The sequence below is a fragment of the Hyperolius riggenbachi genome, chromosome 1, assembly GCF_040937935.1.
Source record: "Hyperolius riggenbachi isolate aHypRig1 chromosome 1, aHypRig1.pri, whole genome shotgun sequence".
In the NCBI taxonomy this organism is placed as follows: domain Eukaryota; kingdom Metazoa; phylum Chordata; class Amphibia; order Anura; family Hyperoliidae; genus Hyperolius; species Hyperolius riggenbachi.
In genome coordinates, this window is record NC_090646.1 from 557,094,660 (window position 1) to 557,117,737 (window position 23,078).

The following is a 23,078-nucleotide window of genomic DNA, read 5'->3' on the forward strand; positions in this document are numbered from 1 at the left end:
ATTAGGCTGTCTATTTATATACTTATAGGTCATATCGTCATATTCAATACATATTCAATATTTCAGAAGACCTTCATGACTTTCACATATGTCCATCTACCTATAGTTGTATAAGAGTGCTGAATATAATTAAACTAGAAGGACATGTTTAAATCACTTCTTGTGAATTAATATTGGACAAGGCAAAGTTGATTGAGAGAAAAATGCTAATTAATTGGACAGTATTTCATTTACAGTCACATTTACGAAATTGACTTTTCATAATCAAAGCTTGAAGGCCAGCCAACTTAATTTTTAACTGTCATGTAGATGTTTCCATTTAATTCTAAATAGTGTTGTCACTTTGAAGCCTGTCGGGAGAGGTTTGCAGACTCATTTGTTCATGTTTTGTGTTTCATTTTTGTTTAAGGTTAATTGTTTTCTATGTTAATATTTTGCTTAAAACCAGGTATTGGTGAGTGAAATCTTTTCCCGTTGGTTCATTTGTCAAGTGCAGTTCAAAGATTGTATCTCCTCCTAATAATCTTTATTTTATGAATGACACAGAAACATACACTGTTTTTCTTTCAGTAATCGGTGTTACCTCTATTATTTTCATAATAAAATGAAGAATACAAGAAGAGTGGGACCAGCTGTCACTGACAGTGAGATACATGGAACTGGAAGCAGTCCAATATGTTCTTAAAGCAAATCTGTAACATGGAAAAAAAGTTAGATACTTAAGTAGAGGAAAGCGATAGATGGCCCAGAGGCTTCCACATCCTCCTTAATACTATGACCCCTGGCCGGGATGCTCCATGTACAAATGTGGCCACACTGCACAAGTGCAAGTACGGCTGCACCTATGCATAGAGCTAAGTGCAGCCATGAGAACATTTCAGACAAGCTCTTGTCAGATATGTTTATAGGGACCCTACACATCAATGGTAAGCTCCTGGAAGGATCAGGAAGGATCTGGACCATTCAAAGGCTTCTCTCTTCTAGGTTGTAACGATTGGTGTCAGCGAGAACAGATTTCTCTGATTATTGGGGATCTGCAGTATCACCAATAATACAGATGCTATACCTGATTATGTGTGATCTGCAGAATCACCAATAATACTGGTATAGCCAGAAACAGGACAACCAATGTAATGATAGGTGCTTGGTGCAACAGTAATGATAGAGATACTTGTTCTCCCAGAGGAGCTGGGAGAGGGGAATATCTCAATATAACAGATGAGAACCAACTCCAGCAAGCTGGAGATGTAGACAGTAGTGAAATAGATCTCCCGAGGAGTGGGTAGAAATATACTGAACAAGTGTACTGATCACCCGAGGAGCGGGTGATTCAGACTATACTGAAGCCACTACTACCTGAGGAGCAGGCAGAGGAGATAATATTGTAGTGACTATTCACCTGAGGAGCAGGTGTTTAAGACTGTACTGCAGCTACCGACCACCTGAGGAGCAGGTGATTCACACTGTACTGCAGCTAATGACCACCTGAGGAGCAGGTGATTCAGACTGTACTGAAGCTACCGATCCTCATCCCTCAACAAAACAACCCGGAAAGTGTCTACTCGTGCTTATAATACTTTAATTTAAGGCCAGCGTCTAATTCACAAAACAAGATTCACATCATTTTAAAATCCTAAAACCAATTTGGGCCACGTGAGCTTGTATCATTTTTTCACCCACTGTCCTCATGAGGTATGTTAACCAGATAGATCGCCCCAGCTGCAGCCTATGCTGATCCATCGGTCACCCAATCATAATTGGACATTTGTGGGCCCTCCACCCAGCGCACACCACGAGGCCTCCTCATTCACACACAGCTTGACAGTGCACTGTCACTCAGAAGCTTCCCGATAATATCACTCAATTAGGTCTTGTTGCATCTTATTACATCCTCTTTATGTGTTTAAGAAGTATACTGGAGCTTGTTAATGGAGGTATAGCAGACCAGTCACTCAATCCCCACAGCTTTCCCTTACTTCATTTCAAAACAATGACTAATAAACACAGTTCCAGGCTGATTGTGATCCTTCAGACTTCCGTCTATTATCCAGGCTTCAAGACTATGCTTCAAGACTATACAAGCATTGTGTGTCCACATGTGCTGCTATAACTGGTACTCACGACCTTGCTGCCATCTGCTCAGGCCTATTTCCGAGGGAAATACACTCAGGGCTCACTTGATGCACTAGCCCGACGCTACATGAGCGTCACCTCACTTGCGCTGATGTGGCTGGCCTTTCCGGTCTCCCTTTCCGAATAGCTTGCGGAGGGTTGTGGTGTTGCCCGGCGTCCCGGGGTAGTGAGCGCTCACGTGGTCCACCTCACCCCGCCCACTGACGCGTTTCGCCCCGCCCACGGGGCTTTCTTAAAGTGCTTTGAGAAAGCCCCGTGGGCGGGGCAAAACACGTCAGTGGGCGGGGTGAGGTGGACCACGTGAGCGCTCACTACCCCGGGACGCCGGGCAACACCACGACCCTCCGCAAGCTATTCGGAAAGGGAGACCAGAAAGGCCAGCCACATCAGCGCAAGTGAGGTGACGCTCATGTAGCGTCGGGCTAGTGCATCAAGTGAGCTCTGAGTGTAACTCCCTCGGAAATAGGCCTGAGCAGATGGCAGCAAGGTCGTGAGTACCAGTTATAGCAGCATGAGGACAGTGGGTGAAAAAATGATACAAGCTCACGTGGCCCAAATTGGTTTTAGGAGGATTTTAAAATGATGTGAATCTTGTTTTGTGAATTATACGCTGGCCTTAAATTAAAGTATTATAAGCACGAGTAGACACTTTCTGGGTTTTTTTGTTGAGGGATGAGAATTGTTCAGGGTACCTGAGTGTCTCCCCAGTACTGGGTGGTGCATAATTATAAACACTTGGCCGCCGAATTGTTGTAAGGAATGAAGCTACCGATCACCTGAGGAGCAGGTGATTCAGACTGCACTGCAGCTACTGACCACCTGAGGAGCAGGTGATTCAGACTGTACTGAAGCTATTGATCACCTGAGGATACTAGTAGAGGATCCCTCACCAGTGACTAACTCACTGGCGAGGACAGGAAGGTCAGACAAGCAGGTTTGGCAACAGGCGGACAGAGACGGTACAGAGACAGGAAGCTAAATCAGAGTAGTACTTCAGGCAGAGTCGGCAACTATATCAGATAGGCAACGGTACAGAATCAGTGAGCAGAAGAATAGTCATAATAGCAGAAGGTCATAACAAATAATACAATTTAATTAGTACTTTAAGCTATCAACAGAATCTCGTTAAGTGTGGATCCCCAGCTCCAGCTGGTTATAGCACACTATGGGATCTGACTAGGTCTGAGTGCTAACACGTAACATTTGCAACAGCAGACGCGGAACAACTGAAAGTCAGGTCCTATATATACTAAATGCGCTCTATAGCGCCGAACCAGTCACTCAGCCAATCCTGAGCATAGCTGGAGTCAGCTGACCGAGTGATCAGCTGACTCCCCTTCTAGATGCATAAAGGTCCTTTAGCTCGGCGTGCGCGCATGGCCCTTAGTCTATAAGCGATAGAAGGACCAGGCAAAGCACCAGCATGTAATTGTGCGGTGGAAACCGCCGGCTGCGACGCGGAGATAGCCGCCATGCCACTTGCTGTTGCGGCCGTATCTCCTCTATGCATTACATAGGGTATTTAACTTTTTTGCCATGTTACTGTTTTGTTTTTAAGTAATTCCTGTATTTTCTCACATGGCTGGACTGTGGTATAGTGTGAACCTAGCCTCACTCAAAAAGGAAAAAAGGCAAGCACTCAATTCCTTTCTCAGCTCACATTTCTTTTAAAATATACTTAAAAGGGAAAAAAGTGTCCCTATGGGGTACTTATCTCGGGAGGGGGATGTCTCTCTGTCCTAAAGAGGCTTCCCCCATCCTCTTCAGCAAAGGGGATCCAGCGCTGGGACTACCAAAGATCTGCTTGTCACCAGTGCTTGTCATCGGGACTCAGGAGCCTCGAGCAGGCAGAGTATCAGTTTCCCCCCTGGCTCTGGCGGAAATAGCCGAGTCCGATCGGGTCCACTCTACTGAGCAGACGCGAACCATCTGCGCCTGTGCAGTAAAACTAACCCGATCGGGCTCAGCTATTTCTGCCAGAGCCCAAGCAGGAAGCTGATACTGCAGGCAGGTGTAAATATTATGGTGGCTGTTTCTCTGGGGGAGCCAGTGCTCAATTGGGGCTGCAGAGGAGGACAGGGAAAGCCTCATTAGAATCCAGAGGCTTCCCCCTCCCGAGGTAAGTATCTGATTTTTTGTTTAATTTAAGTCACAGGCGTACTTTAATGCCCAGTGATTATTTATGGATGTCAGTGAACAGCTTAATCATTGCAGAGAGATTTACCACTTGAAAATGTGTGTTAATTTGCTGGCAATACTTTACGTGATATTAAAAAAATATAGCCATATGGTATATTTCAAAAATGACCACTAGCCATACTTTATTATTATGCATATAGTATTCTTTTTATTTGAGCAAAACAGTTCTTCTAAATCTTGAACACCTTCCAGTATTTTAAATAATGCATACTGCATTTCTTCCAACTTCACAGAACAATAAATCCACCATAAAAAAGAGAAATTCCAGCATTTACCCCAATTACTGTTATAATTATCATATAAATTGTAACATATTTATCATTTACTATCGTTATTTCATGCTGTAGTCACTTATTAAGGATCGTAAGATTGAGAGCAATTTCAATCTCTAGCTACTTTTGTTTTTGTGACTTCCTATTGCAGGCCAAATATATCAGATTAGAGTTTTTCATTTAGTTAATTTCCTCTTGCACATTAGACCTAATTAGGTTGTTTCAGTCATAACTTATCCTTAATTACCTGTAAAATATCCCATTTACATTTGCAATTTATAGGTTTGTGAGGAGATTGAGTAATATAAGAAACATGGCTGTAATTTACATATGCAAATCACTGAATATTAATTGGACATCCTGTTTGGAATTTTAACAAAGCAGTATTGAGAATTACGTATATACTTCATTTTTGCTGAATTGTAATGGTGGCAATACCCCGAAGATTGCCTTCACTTTAGAGATAGGGCTATCACCGTGCATGCCTACTTTCAGCATAGCACAACCCTTGTAGGTCTGTGACTTCATGTTGTTTTGTATTGCTGCGTGTAAGGCAGAGCAAGTGACACAGGGAAAATTAACCTGCTTAGGATGATATGAGTAGAATGCTTGGATGTTCTGTAAGCCACCAAAAAGGAAATGCCAGTTTAATCAAGACTAACGGGGCAACTGAATGCCAACTCATGCCTTGTGTCTCAGTTGTGTGTTCTCCATCTGTACAGCACTTGTTTTCATCTTCTGTGCTGCATCTAGCAACTGTGGTCCGCTTTACAAGAGGAGCAAATCTAATATAAAAACAATTTCCAAAATGACGTGGGGTGCTGGCTTCATTGAGGAGTACGGAGCGACTGCACAAAGCGCTTTTTCAGTTAATTTAGATATCACAAGTTATTTACAGGTAATGCTCAGCTAAAACCTCAAAATAACCCAGTTTATCCACTTAAAGTTAAAATGTAGTGCTTTGATAGCTCCCAAAGAGAGACAGAGAAAAAGAGAGGGCAGCGAGAACAAAGAAAAGAACAAAAATAAAATTCCGTAGAGACAAGACGCAATGTGAATCTCACTTACTCCCGTTCCGTACCACCAGCGGATATAATGCAGATTGATTCATCTCACTCTTCGCAGCAATTTTATAACTCTATTGTAGTTGCAATACATAATAATTGCCTTCTCTTTTCTGATTTAGTGCTTTCTATTTTTTTATCTGCACACAAAATATAATGTTAGAAAACGGAAACACACAAAAACATAAAAATGACCCGTAAATCATAGATTTGTTTTTATTAAAAGTGGAACTGCTTTTTTTGCAGTAAATTATCACTGCAAATAGAATATATATACCGTATATACTCGGATACAAGTCGACCCCGTGTATAAGTCGACTCCCAAAATTTGACCCTCACAAGGTGGATTTTTTCAATTATTCAAGTATAAGTCTATATGTAATTATATGTAAGCCTCCAGTATAGGTACACAGTGGGAGACATGGCAGCGCTTTCAAACAAACCTCATACCTAAATGGTTTAACTGCAATGGTGAGCAGAGCTCCAGAAACTGGACTATATTACACACCCAGCATACACTGCAGGCAAAGAGAGGGAGGGGGGATTAGTGATTAAGCTGCACCAGTGGGCAGAGCTCCACAAACTGGACTATATTACACACCCTGCATCACTATAGACCAAGGGGGGGTGTTAGCTTCAGTGATAATTAGTGTACATGCTCATTTTTTCTGTTCTTCTTTCAAATAATAGCAACTAGGTGGATAGACTAGAGAACTTAGGCCCCATCATATTTTTTTATCACAACACTGGCCTCTAAATGGAGTCCATATAAAGCCTAAAATTACAATGTAAGCTCCTCCCCCTCCTAGTACATAAATTCAAATTGCACCTCGGGACAAAAAAGGGATCCAACTTAACATATGTTGTTTTGGCATCACAGATATCTTGGATAGGTCTACATATGAATGGGATTTATGCATGTCTATGTATAACTCTGCAGAAGCCGCCTCTAGTCTTGAAACATGTGTCGCCAGCACACCATGTGTGCACACACCCGAGCACCGCACGCGAACACGCCCGCTCACCATGCGCACACACGTCCTCCTGTAGTGTCCAACAGCCGCCAGTGTGCTGTGCATGCATGCTGGTAAAAAGGCATGGACACAGGGACAAGGGGTGCAGGGTTTGATTGTATACTGTAGGGTTTCATTGTATAGGATAAGGTGGTAATCAATTGTATTGCTCCATTATAATTATGATGACTTTCACGTTAACTGATGGCAATAGTGGAAAAAGGCCACGAAGAAGTGTTGATTATTTAAGATGATTATTGTGATCTGCATATCCAGATACGTGTTATTATTTCTGCAGGATCTGTGAATCTTTACAAATAGGTGCCCTAGTGTTGTGTTAAATTAACCACTTCCCACCAGAGTCATATAAGACACTGCACTCTCCTCACTACAAAATCCTAGATAATATAGTGTATTTCTCTCTGAGCTGATAAAAGGGCTAAAGAGTTAAAAAGGAATGACAGCAGCAAACCCTCCTCCCCCAGGAAATTCAATGGCAGGACAATAGAGTATACATGTGTAAACTAGACATTGCTGGAGAAGAGAGAGGCAGCACTGAGTAAAGCATTGAGTCAGTTCATTTGTGATTATCATGTATCAGGCAAAGTTTTAATAAACAGGAGAGGTACATAAATAAAATGTGTGGGATTAATGTACAATAGAACTGTTTACATTAAAGCTATAATGGATTACGTTTAATACATAGTGTATTTTTTCATTTTCTCCTTTATTTTTCCTTTATATTTCATATAATGTAAGGTAATTACTAAAAAATATATATATATCACCTACAGAAATCCTTATTTGTCCTGAAAAACCCCAATATACAGGTCTTTTAGGAGTGATAGGTAGTGATAAAATGATTACCAAAGTAATATGAGCTGCGCTGAACTGTGAAAACAATATCAGTAGTGAAGTGGTTAAATTTGCCTTCTCAAAACAGAAGTCATTTGCAATAATTCAGTTTTACATGGGAAAGATAGATCTCCCATAGTGCATCAGTGCTAATTATGCAAATAATCCATTAAACCAGATACCCAGCCATACCCACCATGCTTTAAAGCGTGCTTGTGGCCTATTCATTTTACAGAACCTAACTAATCCAACGTGCATACAACTGTTTAACACTTGCTGGACCTCATCAGTGCAAGGCATGGATACATATGGATCTATGAGGTAGGGCTTAGCAACTATTTTTTGTAATAAAGTCAGTTTGTTCATTTAAGCCATTGAAAATATCCTTGTGGTTCTTGGTCACCATAATCTTTCTTGGTACTCTGTACTATTAGTGTCATGTAAAAGAGTTCTCCATCTTTATTATGCAGAAATAACCTCACAGGAAACATATATAGGTGATTTATCATCCACGTAAAATTATGGCAACTTCATGATTCACATTTCATTGTAACCAGTATTATTCCATAGTGTATAGCTGAGAGTACTAACAAGCAGATGAATATATATTACGGAGTAATTATACCACAAAACTGGCACAGGATATCTAATTAACGAGACCTTGTGTACTAGGTGATAGTAATATTGTACTGAAAACATTAAATATGTCATTTGTTTTTGTGTGTACTGACATCCAAACCCCTCAAGCATTACGGATGTGTCCCTCTGTTTATATGTAGAGGAGCTAGTAGAATGCAGCATATTTTATACTATTTTATTTACATTTGACAGAGAGAAAGAGAACATGCAGCACAAAAGAATATTGACATCAAAGCAATATAAATCAAGAAAAAGAATGTGGAATATTGTCTTCCATCTACTGTGAAGGTTTCTATTGCTGGTACATTCCAGGGGCATCTGTTATACAGAAAATGGCATAGCATTACCACATGCAGAGCGTGAACATAACTGAATACACCAAAAGTAGTGAATGCAGCCTTGCAAAGTCATTGTGTTGTCTCTATTCCTGTTAATGTTATATGTAGTCTACCAACTGCCATAATGCTTAGCAGATGCTTTACTGCTCTAAAACTATTCTGTAGCTTATATATGTTACGGCCAGAACCCGAAGTTTGGCCACTTCTAGTTCTGGCCGGCCACTTCGGGTTCTGGCCGGCCAATGCGCGAAGTGGCCGCTGCGCTGCAGCCAATGTTAGAAACGGATTGATTCCTCTGAGGTTAATGTATCTTCTGGCCGCAGCGCAGCGGCCAAACGTAGAACAACTTCGTTAATTTATTGCAATTCACCCGGCGGCAATGTAACAATTCAAGCCGCCGGCTTTTTTCTCTGCCTCTCTCTCCTTCTCCTGCCCCCGCCTCTCTCTCCTCCCTCCCGCCTCTCTCGCTCTTCTATGGGCAGCCGGCGGGGACACGCGTGCCCCCCCTCCGGAGTCGTTCATCGCGGCAGGGGAATCCTGCCGTTCTTGCAGAGCGGGTGCTGGCAGAAGCGATGTCTGCAGCCTCCCCGCTCTGCTGCCCTGGCGCCACGAACGACTCTCGGGGACACGCATGTCCCCCGCCTGCTGCCCATAAGAGGAGAGAGAGAGGCAGAGAAAAAAGCCGGCGGCTTGAATTGTTACATTGCCGCCGGCTGAATTGCAATAAATTAACGAAGTTGTTCTACGTTTGGCCGCTGCGCTGCGGCCAGAAGATACATTTACCTCAGAGGAATCAATCCGTTTCTAACATTGGCCGCAGCACAGCGGCCACTTCGCGCATTGGCCGGCCAGAACCCGAAGTGGCCGGCCAGAACTAGAAGTGGCCAAACTTCGGGTTCTGGCCGTAACATATATAATTTAAACACGAGCTGAATTCTTCAGAAAAAAAACACAATTTATGCTTATCAGAGGAGATAGTAATTAATAAAACTGAACTTTTAATTCATTTCTAAAACCTGGTGCTGCCTGTACTACCTATATATACCCTTTAATGGCTGGTAGAGCCACAAGATCATCAGGGTGGTTTTGCCCTTTAACCACTTGAGGACTGCGGTGTTAAACCCCCCTAGTGACCAGGCCATTTTTACGTAATTGGTCCACTGCAGCTTTAAGGCCAAGCTGCAGGGCCGCACAACACAGCATACAAACAGAGCTCTCTGTTGGTGGGGTCTGATCACTCCCCCTATGTTTACTTTTTTATGTAAATATTTGTATTATTATTTTTGAAATAAAAAAGCATATTTCTTTAAATGTTTTCCCTCCCTCCCTGCCCCAGTCAGCCAATCACTGCGATCGGCTGTGATAGGTTTCGGCCTATCACCGCCGATTGCTTCTGTGTCACCCAGGGGGACAGCCGTGTCACACGGCTGTCTCCAGTACAACGCTGCTGCTGATCGCAGCGCTGTACTACCCTATTAGACGGCTGTCTAAGTCTCGCTGTCTAAGTCTCCCGAGCGTCGATTGTCACTCGGAGACTGAAGGGGGGGCAGAGCGCTGCCCCCCAAGCAGAAGATGCGCGTGCAGCGTGCACGCGATCTCCTGCTAGCCCCATAGACAGCCGTTTACGCCAATCGGCGTGGAGCGGTCCTGGGGCTGCCGCACTGCTCACGCCAATTGGCGTAGAGCAGTCGGCAAGTAGTTAAAGCCTCCTATTCAGAATGCATGTTTACAAGATATAACACCATCCTCCACCTAGCCCAACATGTTTCACCCCCATAAACTTAGGGGGCTTCATCAGTGCTATAAACAACCGGTAAAAAACATTAATATCAGTATCACATAAAGTAGCCCAAATCACGGTTATAAATTAAAAGCCAAACTTCTCAACTGATCCAGCATGGACAGGAAAGTGACTAATGCAGCTATGAACAGCCTGATCAGTATAAAAGAGCCAGCCAGACGTTTGGCTTGTACTTATAGCTGTGAGGCTATGCTGCTTTATTTGATAATGATATGAATATTTTTTAACTGCTGTTTATAGCACTTTATGCACATACTGCACTTTGTAGCTGTCCCCTGATGAAGCCCTCTAAGTTTATGGGGGTGAAACATGTTGGGCTAGGTGGAGGGTGGTGTTGTGTCTTGTAAGTACAGTATGCATTCTGAATAGACGAAGGCTCCAATAAGCATAAATTGTGTTTTTGCTTATGCATTATATAATTTAAAGGAATACTATCGATTGAAACAACTTTTTTTTTTAATACTCTATATTAGTGTACACACATTACCACTAGTGCTAGGGGCACTTTAATTTTTCACCCAGGTCTCTCTCTCACTATCCCTGCTTAAAAATTAATTTCTCACACAGCTCATAGTAGTTTGGGTCACCCTGAGCTGCTTGGTTACTCTGTCACACAGCTCACAAATAGATTTCACTGTGTCACTCACAGCATGCAGGAGACATGAGGAGAAACAGGCTGATCTGAGGCTGTAATATTGCTGGAATATAACTAGCTATAACAGTAGTCTGTGTTTACACTCAGACTGGCTGCCTGCTTGAGGTGATTCACGCCAGGCTGCATCCACTTTACAAGCTGCTGAGATGGGCAGACCACTGTCTACAATTAGCATTATTAGTATCTTTATCAGTCAAGAGAAGCAAAGATAATAAACACACATTGCTAGAATCTTTAACCCCTTACCACCATATCAACAAGATTCTTTCAGCAAGGTGATAATTAAACTATAAACTGAAGAGTTGATAGCAACTCCCCTGTGCAAAGACATGGTCTAGCCCTCTGGGAGCCCAGTATTTAGATACATTTTGTATCCAACACTGACGCCAAAACTGACGGAGGATTTTACAGCTGAGAGGAACAGCTGTGTGAGGAATCAAATCGCTCCTAGTACTTGTCCTAATGTGTGCTACAACATACAGCATTTCAAAATAAATGCATACTTCGATAGTATTCCTTTAACAAGGTTTTAGTTTGAAGGAAAATTCCTTGAAGTGTCATTGGAAAAGGCATTTAACCACTTCCCGACCGCCGTATGTACAATTGGCGGCCGGGAAGTGCACCCTGCAAGGACCGCCGTATTGACAATTGGCGGCGGTCCTTGTAGGGGCATGGGCGGAGCGATCGCGTCATCAGTGACGCGATCCTCCGCCCGGGATCGTTACTTGGGCATTTTGTCTCCGCTCGCCGGCCACTTAGCAGAGCCGGCGAGCGGAGGAATCCGCATAGCTGCCCAATCAGGATGTATAAGGCACTTTGTTAGGTAAACAAAGTGCCTTATACGTGCTTCCTCCTCGCCTCGTGGTCTCATTGTTGCAGAGACCACTAGCGAGGAGGAAGCACTTCGTAAGTAACTCAACACACTGTTGTTTTTGCCCTCAGCCTACCTGATCACCCACCCCAGGCCTCATACCCCCCCTGATCACCCCAGCAGACCCCTGCCTAGCACCCTTGCACCCCTGCAAAACCCCCACCCCTCCCCCCACCTGCCACTAACTAGCAATGCTGCCCCTTAGTTTAGGTCCCTAACTGCCTCCTAGTCACCCCTGATTCCCCCCCCCTACCTTTAGATCACCCCCAGACCCCATCCCAGACAACCCCCCTGTATACTGTATACATCTGTATACAGCTACCTTACCCCCTGATCCCCCTCTGATCCCCCTCTGATCACCTGTCTATCACCTGTCCATCACTCCTCAGCACCCCCACCCATCAGAGCAGACCCTAACTGCCCCGCGGGGGTAACCGATCACCTGCCCAGGCCCTCGATTGCCCTCATACCCCCCTCCTGATTACATCCCCTGCTCTTTGTTTACATCTGTCCTCCCCAGCGATCACTAACTGATCTGCGATCAGTAACCCCCTGTGTCTGCCTCTCATCAGATCAGGACTCAGTCTGCCCCGTGCGGGCTCCTGATCAACCCCCCACCCCCTCAAATCGCCCTCAGACCCCCCCCCCTAATCACCGTCCAAGTGCATTGTATTTGACTGTGCTGCGCTTGTATTCGATTGTGCTGCGCTTGTATTCGATTGTGCTACGATTGTATTTGATTGTCCCGTGATTTGCTTCGATTGTCCCGTGATTGTTTGATTGCCTCTGAGACCCCACTTCCCACCAACCCCCACCCCACCACCACCCCCACCCCCCATCACCTTCCGAGTGCATCAGATTTGATTGTGCTGCGCTTGTATTCGATTGTGCTGCGATTGTATTTGATTGTCCCGTGATTGGCTTCGATTGTCCCGTGATTGTTTGATTGCCTCTGAGACCCCACTTCCCACCAACCCCCACCCCACCACCACCCCCATCACCTTCCGAGTGCATCAGATTTGATTGTGCTGCGCTTGTATTCGATTGTGCTGCGATTGTATTTGATTGTCCCGTGATCGGCTTCGATTGTCCCGTGATTGTTTGATTGCCTCTGAGACCCCACTTCCCGCCACACCCAAACCGTGCTAGCGCTGTTGATAGTTTTCTTGGTGAGGCAGGCACCAGCAGCGCAGCATCTCCTGGACTTGGTACCAGTACTTCTGTAGACCCTGGCGAAGTGGTGAGCGTCAGCATGGAAGTCGAAACTGGTACGGTGGCAAGTGCAGTAGTACCCCCGTCGCAGCCACCAAGAAGAAGACGGGCCCGTAGTACCCATAGACTCCCAGAGGTGCTGGCACAACCAGATTGGCAATCCCCTGATTCCGCCGCACCCGTAGTGCCCCCTTTCACTGCCCAGTCTGGAGTCCAGGTGGCGACAGCTCATCTAGGAACGGCCCTAGACTTTTTGCAGCTGTTCATCACCCAGGTTCTCTTGGACTTAATTGTGGTTGAGACCAACCGTAAAGCCACACAATTCATCACCGAGCACCCGGAGAGCATGTATGCCCAGCCTTTCAGGTGGAAACCAGTCCAAGTTTCCGACATTAAAATCTTTTTGGCCCTTATCCTTCACTTGGGACTAATGAAACAGAATGTATTGCGGGCGTATTGGTCTACGAACCCAGTACATCATGTTCCCTTGTACCCTGCTGCCATGTCCAGGACACGATTTGAGTCCATCCTGCGCTTCCTGCACTTCAACGATGACGAAACCTGTCATGAAAGGGGAGACCCTGCTTATGACCGGCTCCACAAAATTCGGCCCCTCATAGACCACCTGTCCTCAACATTTGCAGATGCTTATATCCCTGAACAGAACATCTGCGTAGACGAGTCCCTCTTACGCTTTACCGGGCGCCTTGGCATCAAACAGTACATCCCAAGCAAGCGCGCCCGGTATGGGGTGAAACTGTATAAGCTCTGTGAAAGGGCCACAGGCTATACATGTCGTTTTAGGGTCTATGAGGGAAAAGACTCAAAATTGGAGCCGGTCGGATGCCCTGACTACCTGGGGAGCAGTGGAAAGGTTGTGTGGGACTTGGTGTCACCCTTGTTCCGGAAGGGGTACCATCTTTTTGTGGACAATTATTACACAAGTGTGGCCCTCTTTCAGCACTTAAAGTTAGAAGGAATCCGATGCTGTGGCACTGCGCGGCCTAGTCGCCAGGGCTTCCCCCAACGGCTCGTTACCACCAGACTTCAACGGGGGCAGAGGGCCGCCTTGCGTACTGAAGACCTGCTCGCGGTGAAATGGAGGGACAAGAGGGACGTTTACTTTCTGTCCACCATTCACACAGACACGACAGTCCAAATTCAACGGGCAACTAAGGTCATTGTAAAGCCCCTTGTCGTCCACGAATATAATGTCAACATGGGAGGGGTGGACTTCAATGACCAGAGGTTAGCGCCCTATTTAATTACCCGGAAAACAAGACGCTGGTATAAGAAAGTGTCTTTTTATCTGATTCAATTGGCAGTTTACAACAGCTTTGTTCTCTACAGTAAGGCTGGGAGAACTGGATCTTTCCTCCATTTTCAGGAACAGATCATTCTGGACATCCTGTATCCAGGAGGTGCCAGCCCCCCCCCCCCCCAGATGCAACTAGCCGACTGCATGGTAGGCATTACGTCTATCAGATTCCGTGTGCCCCAGGTCAACGCATCCGAAGAAAACGTTGTCGTGTCTGCAGCAGGACTGGAAGAAGGAATGACACCAATTTTTATTGTCCCCGCTGTCCTGACCAGCCTGGCCTATGCGTAGGGCCGTGTTTTGAGAGGTACCACGAGCAGGTACACTATTAGAACCTAGGGAACTCCAGACACAGGAGTAGGCACACACTCAGTGGTCTTTCGCACATTGTCGCAGGGAGAGGAGAGGTAAGCTTGAAAACCAAACGGGTAAGCATAAAAGTGGCAAGAAGGATCGGTTTCCATGCTTGATATTCCTGATCTGTCCTGGGTTGGCGATATAAGACGGCATGTTTGAATTTCCCTTGAGTGTGGACACCCCCGGTTTATATGTGATTTGGGCCTATGATGATGCTTTAATGCCACACAGAGTCATCTCTATTGGCAGGCATAATGCTGTATCCTACAGGCATAATGCTGTATACTAAAGTTCTGAGGCCCAGTCACATAAGTTGGTGGCTCACCCTGAGTGCAGGGTGGCATGGGGTGTCTCTCTCCTGAGGTTATCACTGCCATTGATGTGGAGGAAGATCTGCCATTGATGTGGAGCAAGGTATGTTTGCCGTTCATTTTTCCTTTCAGCCCAGAGTGCATTACTTGTATACCCAATATAAGGAGGATAGCAGAAACTCCTAATACTGGCCATACATGTAATGATTGCAGAGACCCTAAAATGCCAGGACAGACTCCACAAATGACCCCATTTTGGAAAGAGGACACCCTAAAGTATTATGTGAGGTGCACGGTGAGTTCATAAAAGATTTTAGTTTTTGTCACAAGTTAGCAGAATTTTTTTTTTATTTTTTTTTTAACAAAGTGTCATTTTCCGTTTACTTGTGACAAAAAATAAAATTTTCAATGACCTTACCATTACCCTCATGGAATACCTTGTTGTGTATGTGGGGTCATTTGTGGGGTTTGTTAACTGTCCTGGCAAGTGGGCAGGGTGCTAAATTGTGAGCACCCCTGTAAAGCCTAAAGGTACTCATTGGACTCTGGGCCCCTTAGCGCAGTTAGGGTGCAAAAAAGTGCCACACATGTGGTACCGCCGTACTCGGGAGGAGTAGTATAATGTGTTTCGGGGTGTATTTTTACACATACCCATGCTGGGTGGGAGAAATACCTCTGTAAATGACAATCTTTTGATTTTTTTACACACAATTGTCCATTTACAGAGTTATTTCTCCCACCCAGCATGGGTATGTGTAAAAATACACCCCAAAACACATTGTACTACTCCCGAGTACGGCGATACCACATGTGTGGCACTTTTTTGCACCCTAACTGCGCTAAAGGGCCCAAAGTCCAATAAGTACCTTTAGGTTTTCACAGGTCATTTTGCGTAATTTTTTTTTAGACTACTCCTCACGGTTTAGGGCCCCTAAAGTGCCAGGGCAGTATAGGAACCCCACAAGTGACCCCATTTTAGAAAGAAGACACCCCAAGGTATTCCGTTAGGAGTATGGTGAGTTCATAGAAGATTTTATTTTTTGCCACAAGTTAGTGGAAAATGACACTTTGTGAAAAAACAATAAAAATCAATTTTCCGCTAACTTTTGAAAAAAAAAAATCTTCTATGAACTCACCATACTCCTAACGGAATACCTTGGGGTGTCTTCTTTCTAAAATGGGGTCATTTGTGGGGTTCCTATACTGCCCTGGCATTTTAGGGGCCCTAAACCGTGAGGAGTAGTCTTGAAACGAAATTTCTCAAAATGACCTGTGAAATCCTAAAGGTACTCATTGGACTTTGGGCCCTTTAGCGCAGTTAGGGTGCAAAAAAGTGCCACACATGTGGTATCGCCGTACTCAGGAGAAGTAGTATAATGTGTTTTGTGGTGTATTTTTACACATACCCATGCTGAGTGGGAGAAATATCTCTGTAAATGGACAATTGTGTGTAAAAAAAATTAACCAATTGTCATTTACAGAGATATTTCTCCCACCCAGCATGGGTATGTGTAAAAATACACCCCAAAACACATTATACTACTTCTCTTGAGTACGGCAATACCACATGTGTGGCACTTTTTTGCAGCCTAACTGCGCTAAGGGGTCCAAAGTCCAATGAGCACCTTTAGGCTTTACAGGGGTGCTTACAATTTAGCACCCCCCAAAATGTCAGGACAGTAAACACACCCCACAAATGACCCCATTTTGGAAAGTAGACCCTTCAAGGTATTCAGAGAGGGGTATGGTGAGTCTGTGGCAGATTTCATTTTTTTTTGGTGCAAGTTAGAAGAAATGGAAACTTTTTTTTTTTTTCTCACAAAGTGTCATTTTCCGCTTACTTGTGACAAAAAATAATATCTTCTATGAACTCACTATGCCTCTCAGTGAATACTTTGGGATGTCTTCTTTCCAAAATGGGGTAATTTGGGGGGTATTTATACTATCCTGGAATTCTAGCCCCTCATGAAACATGACAGGGGGTCAGAAAAGTCATAGATGCTTGAAAATGGGAAAATTCATTTTTTGCACCATAGTTTGTAAACGCCATAACTTTTACCCAAACCAATAAATATACGCTGAATGGGGTTTTTTTAATCAAAAACATGTTTGTCCACATTTTTCGCGCTGCATGTATACAGAAATTTTACTTTATTTGAAAACTGTCAGCACAGAAAGTTAAAAAAAATCATTTTTTTGCCAAAATTCATGTCTTTTTTGCTGAATATAATAAAAAGTAAAAATCGCAGGAGCAATTAAATAGCACCAAAAGAAAGCTTTATTAGTGACAAGAAAAGGAGCCAAAATTCATTTAGGTGGTAGGTTGTATGAGCGAGCAATAAACCGTGAAAGCTGCAGTGGTCTGAATGGAAAAAAAGTGGCCGGTCCTTAAGGGGTAGAAAGCCCTAGGTCCTCAAGTGGTTAATAGACATAACAGATATAATTGCAATTTACAACTTTAAACATTTTTTTTACAGTATGTCCTTTAAAGAGTAACTGTCAGGCTGCAAAAGCTAATTTAAACCTCTATTCTCCTGTGTTAAACAGTTTAGAAGGAAGCCAAAAAGCCAATACTGAAGTTAAAAATCTCTCTTACTATGATGTGTGCTGAACAGCAAGGCTGGTTATTCCCAAGCTCTGAAGGAGGCCGGCAGGACGCATAACAGATACTGCAAAGCATTCTGGGGCTGCCTCTTCTTCCCACTGCACTACCTTGGGTCATCCCCCTTCATTTCCCTATTACGCCCTAAGGCTGCTTTCTCAGTGAGATGTTACAGGCTCATGTTACAGCAGCTTGTAACAGCAGCCAGCACTGAAAAATCACAGGGCACATGTTCCGTTAGACTATGCTGCATGAGTCCAATATTGTTCCTAGCCACATGGCTAATTAATATTCACTGCACAGTAGTGTTGTCCATTACGATCTTTTTTGTGAGTGGAATCATCAGGAAGCAGGGAGGATATGACATCACAATTGGCTTCATAGGAGACAGACAAACATGGAACCTGCCATGAGCTGTCAGGAGCATCATTCTCTGCAAATACTATATAAAAATTCTGTGAAATCCAAACGTGGACAGTGAAATGCATATGTAACGTAAGTACAGCCAATATTTAGCTACTGATATACAGGATCTTCTAAAAAAATTAGCATATTGTGATAAAGTTCATTATTGTCTGTAATGTACTGATAAACATTAGACTTTCATACATTTTAGATTCATTACACACAACTGAAGTAGTTCAAGCCTTTTATTGTTTTAATATTGATGATTTTGGCATACAGCTCATGAAAACCCCAAATTCCTATCTCAAGAAATTAGCATATTTCATCCAACCAATAAAAGAAAAGTGTTTTTAAAACAAAAAAAGTCAACCTTCAAATAATTATGTTCAGTTATGCACTCAATACTTGGTCGGGAATCCTTTTGCATAAATGATTGCTTCAATGCGGCGTGGCATGGAGGCAATCAGCCTGTGGCACTGCTCCGGTGTTATGGAGGCCCAGGATGCTTCAATAGCGGCCTTAAGCTCATGCAGAGTGTTGGGTCTTGCGTGTCTCAACTTTATCTTCACAATATCCCACAGATTCTCTATGGGGTTCAGGTCAGGAGAGTTGGCAGGCCAATTGAGCACAGTAATACCATGGTCAGTAAACCATTTGCCAGTGGTTTGGCACTGTAAGCAGGTGTCAGGTCATGCTGAAAAATGAAATCTTCATCTCCATAAAGCTTTTCAGCAGATGGAAGCATGAACCCTCTTTTGAACCAGAAACAGCGGCAGAGGCGCCTGACCTGGGCTACAGAGAAGCAGCCCTGGACTGTTGCTCAGTGGTCCAAAGTACTTTTTTCGGATGAAAGCAACTTTTACATGTCATTTAGAAATCAAGATGCCAGAGTCTGGAGGAAGAATGGGGAGAGGGAAATGCCAAAATGCCTGAAGTCCAGTGTCAACTACCCACAGTCAGTGATGGTCTGGGATGCCATGTAAGCTGCTTGTGTTGGTCCACTGTAGTGTTGGGCGAACATCTAGATGTTCGGGTTCGGGCCGAACAGGCCGAACATGGCCGCGATGTTCGGGTGTTCGACCCGAACTCCGAACATAATGGAAGTCAATGGGGACCCGAACTTTTGTGCTTTGTAAAGCCTCCTTACATGCCCCAAATTTACAGGGTATGTGCACCTTGGGAGTGGGTACAAGAGGAAAAAATTTTTAGCAAAAAGAGCTTATAGTTTTTGAGAAAATCGATTTTAAAGTTTCAAAGGGAAAACTGTCTTTTAAAGAGGAACTGTAACGACAAAACGGCCCCTGGGGGGTACTCACCTCGGGTGGGGGAAGCCTCAGGATCCTAATGAGGCTTCCCACGCTGTCCTGCGTCCCTCGGGGGTCTCGCTGTAGCCCTCCGTACAGCGGTGACGCAATATTTACCTTCCTGGCTCCTGCGCAGGCGCTCTGATGGCTGTCGGCGCCGAAGTAGGCAGAAATACCCGATCGCCGTCGGGTCTGCTCTACTGCGCAGGCGCAAGTTTCCGGCACCTGCGCAGTAGAGCGGACCCGACGGAGATCGGGTATTTCCGTCTATTTCCGTGCCGAAAGTCGCCACAGCGCCCCCGCTGGAGCCAGCAAAGGTAAATATTGAACTGACAGTCGGCACAGTCGCCGGCTGTTCGGAGGGCTGCGGCGAGACCCCCGTGGGACAGAGGACGGCGTGGGAAGCCTCATTAGGATCCCGAGGCTTCCCCCACCCGAGGTGAGTACCCCCCAGGGGATGTTTTTCATGTTACAGAGTCTCTTTAAATGCGGGAAATGTCTGTTTTCTTTGCACAGGTAACATGCTTTTTGTCGGCATGCAGTCATAAATGTAATACATATAAGAGGTTCCAGGAAAAGGGACCGGTAACGCTAACCCAGCAGCAGCACACGTGATGGAACAGGAGGAGGGTGGCGCAGGAGAAGGCCACGCTTTGTGAGACACAACAACCCAGGCCTTGCATGAGGACAAGAAGCGTGCGGATAGCATGCTTTGTACCGCCATGCAGTCATAAATGTAATAAAGATAAGTGGTTCAATAAACAGGGACCACGCAGCAACGCTAACCCAGCAGCAGCAGACGTGATGGAACAGGAGGAGGCGCAGGAGGAGAAGGCCACGCTTTGTGAGACACAACAACCCAGGCCTTGCATGAGGACAAGAAGCGTGCGGATAGCATGCTTTGTACCGCCATGCAGTCATAAATGTAATAAAGATAAGTGGTTCAATAAACAGGGACCACGCGGCAACGCTAACCCAGCAGCAGCAGACGTGATGGAACAGGAGGAGGCGCAGGAGAAGAAGGCCACGCTTTGTGAGACACAACAACCCAGGCCTTGCATGAGGACAAGAAGCGTGCGGATAGCATGCTTTGTACCGCCATGCAGTCATAAATGTAATAAAGATAAGAGGTTCCATAAACAGGGACCGGCAACGCTAACCCAGCAGCAGCAGCAGCACACGTGATGGAACAGGAGCAGGCGCAGGAGGAGAAGGCCATGCTTTTTGAGACACAACAACCCAGGCCTTGCATGAGGACAAAAAGCGTGCGGATAGCATGCTTTGTACCGACATGCAGTCATAAATGTAATAAAGATAAGTGGTTCAATAAACAGGGACCACGCGGCAACGCTAACCCAGCAGCAGCAGACGTGATGGAACAGGAGGAGGCGCAGGACGAGAAGGCCATGCTTTTTGAGACACAACAACCCAGGCCTTGCATGAGGACAAAAAGCGTGCGGATATAGCAGCAATGCTTTTTGCCGCCATGCAGTCATAAATGTAATACAGATGAGAGGTTCAATAAACAGGGACCGGAAACGCTACACCATCCCAGATGTTCATTGGTCATGTTACTTGGTTGGGGTCCTGGAGTGTTGCGTAGTCATTTCCAATCCAGGATTGATTCATTTTAATTTGAGTCAGACGGTCTGCATTTTCTGTGGAGAGGCGGATACGCCGATCTGTGACGATGCCTCCGGCAGCACTGAAACAGCGTTCCGACATAACGCTGGCTGCCGGGCAAGCCAGCACCTCTATTGCGTACATTGCCAGTTCGTGCCAGGTGTCTAGCTTCGATACCCAATAGTTGAAGGGTGCAGATGGATTGTTCGACACAGCTACGTCATCTGACATGTAGTCCTTGACCATCTTCTCCAGGCGATCGGTGTTGGAGGTGGATCTGCACGCTTGCTGTTCAGTGGGCTGCTGCTGCATGGGTGTCAGAAAATTTTCCCACTCCAAGGACACTGCCGATACCATTCCCTTTTGGGCACTAGCTGCGGCTTGCGTTGTTTGCTGCCCTCCTGGTCGTCCTGGGTTTGCGGAAGTCAGTCTGTCGGCGTACAACTGGCTAGAGGAGGGGGAGGATGTCAATCTCCTCTCTAAAGTCTCCACAAGGGCCTGCTGGTATTCTTCCATTTTGACCTGTCTGACTCTTTCTTCAAGCAGTTTTGGAACATTGTGTTTGTACCTTGGATCCAGAAGGGTATAAACCCAGTAATTGGTGTTGTCCAGAATGCGCACAATGCGTGGGTCGCGTTCAATGCAGTCTAGCATGAATTGAGCCATGTGTGCCAGAGTCCTACCAGAATCCTCATCATCCTCTTGTGAGCGTTGTGATAGTTGTTGTGATGCATCATAGTCGTCACCTTCCTCCTGGTCTGCTTCTGCTGACCATTCGCGCTGAATTGTGGAAGTCCAACGTGCACCGCTCTGGCCCTCGTCAGTGTTGGCATGAAATTCCTGCTCCAACTCCAGCTGTTCCTCCTCCTCTTCTTCGTCATAGCTGCTGGGGCCAGCGTTCCCTGAGGCGGATGGCCTGATGTTGCTACCATCACGCTGATCGTTTTCTCCTTCAGATTCCCCCAGTTGCATCATGACAGCTGTTTCCTTGATTTTCAACATTGACCTCTTCAGTAAACACAGCAGTGGTATGGTAATGCTGACTGAAGAGTTGTCACTGCTCACAAGCAACGTGGATTGCTCAAAATTTTGGAGGACTTGGCAGAGGTCCAACATGTTGGCCCAATCGGATCCACAGAAGCTTGGCAGCTGTCCGGATGCGCCTCGGTACTGCGCCGTCATGTACTGGACCACTGCACTCTTCTGCTCACAAAAGCGTGCTAGCATGTGCAGCGTAGAATTCCAGCGCGTAGGGACATCACACAGCAAGCGATGGTGGGGGAGATTGAAGCGCTCCTGCATCTTGGCGAGTGCCCCCGAAGCAGTACTGGAATTTCTACAATGTTTGGCCACTCGACGCACCTTCAACAGAAGATCGGCCACGCCTGGGTATGTCCTCAGGAACCGCTGAACTACTAGGTTCATCACGTGCGCCAGGCAAGGGATGTGTGTCAGCTTAGCCAACCTTAAAGCGTGAATGAGATTACTCCCATTATCACACACAACCATGCCCGGTTTCAGGTCCAGCGGTGCCAGCCACAAATCCGTCTGTTCCTTTATTCCCTTCCAAATTTCCTCCCCTGTGTGCTGCTTATCCCCAAGGCAGATCAGCTTTAGCAACGCTTGCTGACGCATGCCAACAGCTGTGCTGCACTGCTTCCACGATCCTACTGCTGCTGGGTTAGCGTTTCCGGATGAGGTACAGCTTTGAGATGCGTTGGAGGAGAAGGAGTCAGAGAGGTAGGTGCTGCTGTTGTTATCCAGTGGGAGGGACGGTGGTGCAGCTGTTTGCGGCGTGGGCAACACCCGCGCCGTAGCAGGTGAGGAATCGCTGCCAGGCTCCACAAGGTTCACCCAGTGCGCGGTAAGGGAGATGTATCGACCCTGTCCGAATGCACTCGTCCAAGTGTCAGTGGTGAGGTGAACCTTGCAGGCAACGGCATTCTTCAAGCTTCGGGTTATTTTGCTGACCACGTGCTCATGCAACTCAGGCACTGCAGAGCGCGCAAAGTGGTAGCGGCTGGGAACCACGTAACGTGGGATGGCCACTGACATCATGCCCTTGAAGCTGTTTGTCTCCACCACTCGATATGGCAGCATTTCGCA

The 23,078-nt window shown here is 45.6% G+C and overlaps 1 long non-coding RNA gene across 1 annotated transcript in view; it reads right to left on the reverse strand.

Annotated features, from left to right (window-relative positions):
- Nucleotides 1-8,423: 8,423 nt before the first annotated feature.
- Nucleotides 8,424-23,078, reverse strand: part of LOC137557384 (uncharacterized) — a 134,074-nt gene continuing 119,419 nt past the window's right edge. Inside the window, exon 6 of the long non-coding RNA XR_011029564.1 lies at nucleotides 8,424-8,493. This is a non-coding gene — a long non-coding RNA (uncharacterized lncRNA). The remainder of the gene's footprint in view (nucleotides 8,494-23,078) is intronic.